The sequence below is a fragment of the Cucumis melo genome, chromosome 7 (genome assembly GCF_025177605.1).
Source record: "Cucumis melo cultivar AY chromosome 7, USDA_Cmelo_AY_1.0, whole genome shotgun sequence".
Classification (NCBI taxonomy): domain Eukaryota; kingdom Viridiplantae; phylum Streptophyta; class Magnoliopsida; order Cucurbitales; family Cucurbitaceae; genus Cucumis; species Cucumis melo.
The window spans coordinates 29,710,803-29,718,055 of NC_066863.1; positions in this window are offsets into that span (position 1 = coordinate 29,710,803).

Consider the following 7,253-nt stretch of genomic DNA (forward strand, 5'->3'; position numbering starts at 1 on the left):
GGGTTGAATCGGCGAATGCGAGAAGAGGTGCCTTGGAAAAGGATATCTTGGCTTTCTGGTCAACCCTTTAAGATGAAAGCGGGGAGGATCAAATCTACTGCGCCTATGCGACGGACTCGGATTTTTTCACGGAAACTAGTGGTGGAGATCCGATCCAGTAAGCAGTAAAGCGCCTTCCTCTTCCGATTGGTCGAGCAGCTGCGCTTCCTCTTTTAGTGCGATCTCTCCCGAAGAGGTGGAGTGCTTTCTCTCTCCCGCCTCAATGAACAAGGGGGCGGTTATAGCCCAAGGCCAATCAATGAATGAGTCTTTCCCAGGAAGAAAAATCAGACAAGACGGAGAAGGAGGGGTTTCGTCAAACTGATCAAGGTAGAAAAAGAGATGTGCACATTTACTTAACATAATGCTTTCGTAGAAAGAACCTAGTTCATGAGCTACTTCGCTTACGGGAATGAGAAAGAGAGAGACTCTAAAGCTTCTCCCCCGAAGCACCCTATTATTTGGCTGGGTGGGAATCCGTCTTTGGAGCGTATGCTCCAAACTCCCCCACTCCGACTGGGTCCCCAACGCTTTCTTCTTCACTTCATGAGACTAGGTGGTCCCTTTCTTTTCATGGCAGAACTGAGAATTCCCCTAGCAAGATGGGATGCCTATTGAGTCTTCCCCGATTATGCCCTTGATTCTGCGCCCTGTTCTTGCCCAATTCATATCCATCCCGGGCATTTCATTCATGAAGATAGAATCAAATAGTAAACAGTCTTAGAGAGAGACATATATTTCATAGAAGAAAATGCAGAAATAAGCCCTTCCTTCATGAGGGGAAGATAGGTTCAACCTTGTTCATTGAGGCGGTACTTCTGCAGCAAGATCAGTTCCACCTCGCAATATTCTTTGCACCTTCTATTTTTTTCCAACGCAATATTCTTTGCCTGAAATTTGAAGGAGTCTTAAGACCGAAGGACTATCCATATTAACCAGCCTTCGGACCTGTCTGGCCTTCGTAGCTTAATAATGGGATTTTGGAGGCGCAAAGAATATTGCGGAGAAATTTTCCGCTTTCTTTTTCTTCGGACCAAAAAATAGCCATATTGAGAATTTGAGAACTGAACTTATGAAATTCATTAATTAGCCGCCCACTATGATCAAAGAGCATCCATAAGTAGAGATTCTAACTTCACTCTGAACTTATTCTTTGCAGTCTTTTCTAGTTCAATATTCCCAGAGGTGCAAAGTCAGCCCTTCTAATGGATAGTCCGGAGGACTGGATCTTGTAAGGACTCTTGAAGGTAGAGAATGCAGTAGCTCTAGTCACTCTGATTTTTCTTGTTTTCTCTTGATAGGGAACAAAAAAAAGCTTTACTAGAGAGGCTCTTTGAATATTGAGAAAGGCCTAGGATTAAGTGGAATTCTCACAAGTCCCATAATCATGAAATATTCTTTGAACCTTCTTCATTGAAGTAGGTTTCAAGTCCAAGACCGACGTAGCCTCAGAGCCCTTGTTCATTGACTCGTGAATTGATCTATTTTGATGCAAAAGGAGTGAGATAATATCTAAGTGCAAAAGATGAAATTGAGTTGATTCACTGAACAAATACCGGAATAACGAGATATGATAATGATCTTACCCTGAACTCGCCTTACAAGACAAGAAAGCCTATCTTCCTTTTTACAGATTTTTCAGAGAGTGGAAGTGGTCGATTCCCTGGGTGCATACCTTGGTCTAGTTAGCTCTTTTTCTCTCATTCTTTCACTCTCACTTCTACTTAGGAAAAGTCACCAGTTCCGACCTTTCCTGCTTAGTAGAGCGGTTTTCCCCCCCCTCTAGCCACTAGTGCAACTCCAATATTTCTGGAGTTCCATTCTTCGATCTCATTTCACTAACACGCCCACTGGAAAGAACTTCTGTCACTTGCCACGAGAATTGACTTTCTTCAGATGAATCCTCAGTACTATCTGAAGCTCATTCTTCATCAGAAGGAAGGATCATTACTAGATTCTGAGGCTTCTGCCTTCTTGCAGTGAGAGTTGGAGTTCTTGGTAGGGTTGCGCATTCCCGTTAATCAGAAGATTACCTAGTCCTGATTCCTTTTCACTGCTATTCTCTTTGATCGTATGTATAGGGCTTCTCATAGGTATTTCATAGGTCTTTGACTTAGTGGTTTTAGTGGCGAATAGGTATGGGATGGCGGGCCAGTTCTTTCCTTCGCAAAGGCTTGCTGTCGATGCAGATGAGGCCTCTTTACGAGCAATTCATGCTCGCTCTCTAAGTTTCAGAGTAATAAGAACTCCTTCGATCATTCTTTGAGCCTCAGTCCTATCCATTTTTCTGAAAGGAGAGAATATTATTTCATTCGCAGCTTATTCATTCTTTATGGCTTGGGTAAGACCTTCATCTCCCAAGGACAGGACGGGGCAAAAAAAAAAGAGCGTCCCGTACAGGTCTTCGATCTCTGACTCTATCCCTAGAGCTTGGGATGGGGATGGACAAGTTGCCAAATGCTTGTAAATGGTTTACCACATCGGCCTAATAGCATCCTGCCTGACCAGTCTTATAAATCGCGTGACGGTGTCAGGGGCCTGAACCTGGATTCGGTTCGGGCGTGTGACGGGACAAGATCTTGCGATAGCCTAGCCTATTGCTTAGTCGGATTTTGGTCGACTAGCCAGTGATAAACAATAGAGATTGAAGACTGAACTTTAGTCAAATTCGCATACCATTTGGACTTTTCCTCGAGAAATCGCATCAAATGGACTGACTTGAAATTCGGTTTTGAGGTTGAGGAAAAGCGAAATCAAAGGAATATGTGGTCCTCCGTGATGAAAGTCTTGGGATCCAGAGTTGTTCACTTCCCTGCTCTAAGAATGAATCTAGGTACTAATTCAGGAAGATTGAAAGTCACATCCGGCTGGACTGGAATTGAGGGAAGTAGAAGGACGATAGGTCGATCTTCTTTCATTGTCCTTTGGAGAGGTGAGGTGCTGGAGATGATTCCTGGCATACCAATGAGGTGTGGGCGGCCGTCCATTCTTTCCCTTTTCTTAGGATAGGGAGGTTTAGTGGACCTGCTATTCCCTTGATCTGTAGAGGGTGGATCGAGTTTAGTCCTTTCTTTCTTAAGAATGAAACTACCACGGACCGCTTAGGAATGGCTTGCTCCTTCCCTCTTGGGTTAATAGACACGGACCTTTAGAAGTTTCTCGAGCCAGTCAGTCCAGCTCATTAGGCTTGGTGGGTAGGAAGATGCCAACAACCCCTCCGAGGAATAGGGTTGACCTGGCGGGCATCGATTTCCCCCCCTTCTTTACCCACTCCGCGGTTGAGGTTGGGGGGCTAGAAAGGAAAAGACCCAGAGGTTATAGAGGCCTAGTCCTTCGGATAGAGTGAGGTAATCCTATCTCTTCTTCCTTGATCCTATTCAATAGATTATCTTCTTCTTATGGCCATCTGGATCCTGAGTCAATCTTCCTATGCCTTCATGCCAGGGAGTTCTCTATCGATGACGCTCGGGAGGGGGGCTGCCCCTTCCTCCTCTTTTTGGTTCTTGTCTTCCCTCCATTCCTTTCTTTATTTAATAGTGGGTCTGCCCGTCCGGCGTCGGTACCCTCACATTCTTGAATTAGGGCGGCACCCCGCTTTCTTTTCTGAGTGCCACCCGTAAGAGTAAGAAAGAGAAAGTCTTATGGTACGTCGTCCACGGGGTTTGGGAAGTGCCTTTGCTCCCTTTCTAATTTCCAGTGAACTAATATTCCATTCAACTCCCGCAAATTCTTTGCCCCCTCATTCAACGAAGATTTGTGTTATTCAACGAAGATTTGTCTCATTGAACTCTCATATTAGATTTCGCCTACTCCGCCTTGTTCATCTCAAATTCAAAATTCAGTCCCTTCTCCAACTCCTACTCCGCCTTTATTCTTCAATCTTCTTTGAACCCTGAATGAACAAGTCCTCCTCCGTCCGAAGGACTATCCATATTCAAAACCCTTGTTTTTGGTTCTACGTAGTTTCATTTCCTCTTTCTTGACTCTGAAATCCATATTCACCTTCTGTGGTCTCATTGATAAGGACATATTAACCTGCTCAGCGCGAATGAAATCAGAAGATATTCAGATATGAAAGTGCCCTTGTTCATTGATCTCTTAATCAGTTTCAGCGCGAAACTGCGAAAGTGCAAATAATCATAGGCTTTCTCAATATTCTTTGAGCCCCCTTTATCTTTCACTTTCTTCCATTATACTTTAAAAAGCTACTTTAGCCTCCTTAGATCCGGAGTTTCCATGTGCAAGGGGGTTTCTTTGGGTTGATGAAGTCTTTGAACGTCAAATCGGCCATTTATGACTTTGAGCCCTAGGGGAGATGTAGGGAGGAGAAAGTTCAGTCAGGAATTGCATTTTGATGCGTCCTACGTAGCTTAATATACTTCCTTTTCTGACTTTCTTCTCAGATATAATCTGATATAAGTCCTTTCTAAAGCTCTTTTCTCTACTTTAGTTCTCTCCCTTTTTCAGGAAGATTGAAGGTCGAAGAACCCCCGGATTTGCCTCGCATTCAAGTCAGAAAGTTTAGGAAGAAATCCTAGACCACTCGCCCAAATGGTAAGCTCGACAACCCGCCTGGAAGGGAATGTTCATAGTCAGATGTCCCAGTTTCAGCAGCCAGCTTTGTTGGAGGAAGACTGACTTGGGACCTAGGCTTTCTTTCTTCTATGTTCTCTGTTGGGGATCGATCGGGTGGGATCTGTCTTTCGTATTCTAAGTTGAAAGAATACATCTTGGATCCGATGACGAGGCCTCAGTTTCATAAGTACGATCACGTACGGATTGAAGTTCGGGAACGAGTGGGGATAAATCCAAGTTCATAGAGAAAAAAGCCTTTCCCGCGCCCCCTGAGCCAATCCCAACTTATAGTCATAGGGTTAGTGGAATTCAGAGGTCCGACTATCATAAGTAGGCGGAGTATTTTAGCCTTTGAATGAAGCTAATAACGAAGAGCGATGAACAAGGCTCCGTAAGGCGCGAAGCGAAGCGACTGATCAGTCGTGCAAGTTGACCTACTAAATGATCTGCAACAGAATGAACCTCTCCTAGCTTCTTCAACTTATGCAGAAAGAAGAACTGAAACTTCCTCTTTTCCGGAACTGGTGGTCCTGTCAATATTCTTTGACCCTCTGCCGGTCTTGATTCCTTTTCTCTTTTTCAAGATCTAGGGTGGGAAACTTCCGCGTAAACGAGGTCGGCTTGGGTCGCTGCCCGCGTCTTTCTTCTTTGAATGGAGAGATGGATGCGCGATCCCGCTCCGTGGGGGGCCCGATCATGCCATGCCCCCCTTTCCGCGGACATACCATACCCGTATTGCTTTCTTATTTACCGGATCATGAAACTGATCAACCGCTCCGTGGGAAGACCGATCGATAACAAGAAGAACTGCGACAAATCTTCCTCTTCCCGTAGGTCGAGCTTAACTCCTCTCAACTTCGTAACCTCCGTCTCCTTTTGCACTCCTCGATCATTCTTTGACCCCTTCGCGCCTTCGCTTCCTATGCAAGGACGGGGACTGAGTCTGATGAAAGGGAAAGAGGTGGGGTGGAGAGAGTGCTTTCCTTTGATTGAATCTTGGACTCCGATACGGGTAGTTCTTCGCCCTTCTTCCTTTAAGTACTGAGACGAGTACTCTAAACTAGGGAAAGTAGCTTTCCTTCCGTACCTCTATCTATTCTCAGATTTTTGTATGAGATTGAGAAGAATCAGAGCTTTCCCAAAATCACTCTACTCTGGGCTTCCTTCCTCTCCAGTCTCGACTGATTCCCCCTAGGCTTGATAGTTATAAGGAAGAAAAGTCCTCCCCTTCTTATGGGCTCCGCTCCCTCCAAACCAACCTACTAAGAACAAGAAAAGCAAGCTTCCAAACAAACCTACTCAAATATGGTAGAAATTCAACTACGTAGCAAGCAAAAATCAAGGCTCGACTGAAAGGAGAGAGTTTCCATATTCGTCCACTAAAAGAAAGAAATGAAATGGCATCAATCATATTTCATTGATCCTTTCACTCTCTAAACTTCCAATCCCTATTTGAGAACTGAATCAACTATCAAGTCAGAAAGATCAAGCCTAGAGTAGAGGTCTGACGAGGAAGTCCAAGAATGAAATCAAAGTAGCTCGCCCAATGGAAGAGGATGAACTATATAGGAGTGGAGTCTTGCAGCTGAGTTGACTCGGTATAGGAAGAGGAAGCAGCCGTACTCATTCCCTATGTTCACCTTGAACCTGGATAATCAGGCTATTGCCCCTTTTCTCGCTGGACAGGAAAGAAATTCAGTCAGGTTTTCTGAATTTCAGTGGAATTATATTAGAAGACCATAAAAAGATAGGGGAGGGGTCCCGATCGGTCTCTTTCTACTGGGACGGAGGTTCATAGATGTGCCCTTGCTGACTCAACAGCAGTTATGAAGTAATGGAATTCAGAATAAGGAAAGAAAGACCCTACTCATCCTATTGCTATCGGTCGTAGACCTCCAACTGCCGGATTTCCTGCTCGACTTTCGTTCTTTCTACCGCGTAGTGGGCCATCCCGAGCGCCCATGGGTTGGGCAACCTATCCACATCTTGTCATCCCTCCGTGACGGACCTCTTTTCAGATCGGGGTCTGATTCAAGATCTGACTGCGCCTACTACTTTGGATGTGAAAATGGAGGATTTTGCGTGCTTTCTCAACCCAATGAATAAAGACGAGAATGAAGGTAGAACATAGGTCGATCAAGGAGGCTTGACTTTCAAGGGCTGGGGCAGCCATTCAGATTCCCAGAAAGATTGAGTGGAATAAATTCAAGCAGGAACATAAAAGAAAGTTCAGGATTACTAGTAGACTTAAGCTAGTCCGGACCCTTGATTTGCAATTCTTCCCTTGCCTTGAAAATTCCTCCTATTAGTTCGAACTTGGCTCCGCTCCTTCTACGTCTTCTAAATAGTAGGTTTGAAGTTCAGAGCATTTCTCATTCAAAACTGGGAGGTATAACTTCTCAAAAGGGAAAGTAGGCCCCGCAGCCCCCAGTTTCATGAATCAGATTGAGTACGTTCCTTGGCTCTCCAGAAGGAGGAAGCAAAGGAGAGCTAAAGCGAGAGGGAAAGGATAAGGATCTGTTGCGGCCTAGGTAAGCATAGGCTTTCGTATTTCTTTGAGGTTTGGAAGTTCTTGTCCCAGTAGTGCCTGGTGTTGACGCTCCCTTTGTTCATTGAGGATAGGCTTGATCTTGTTTTTC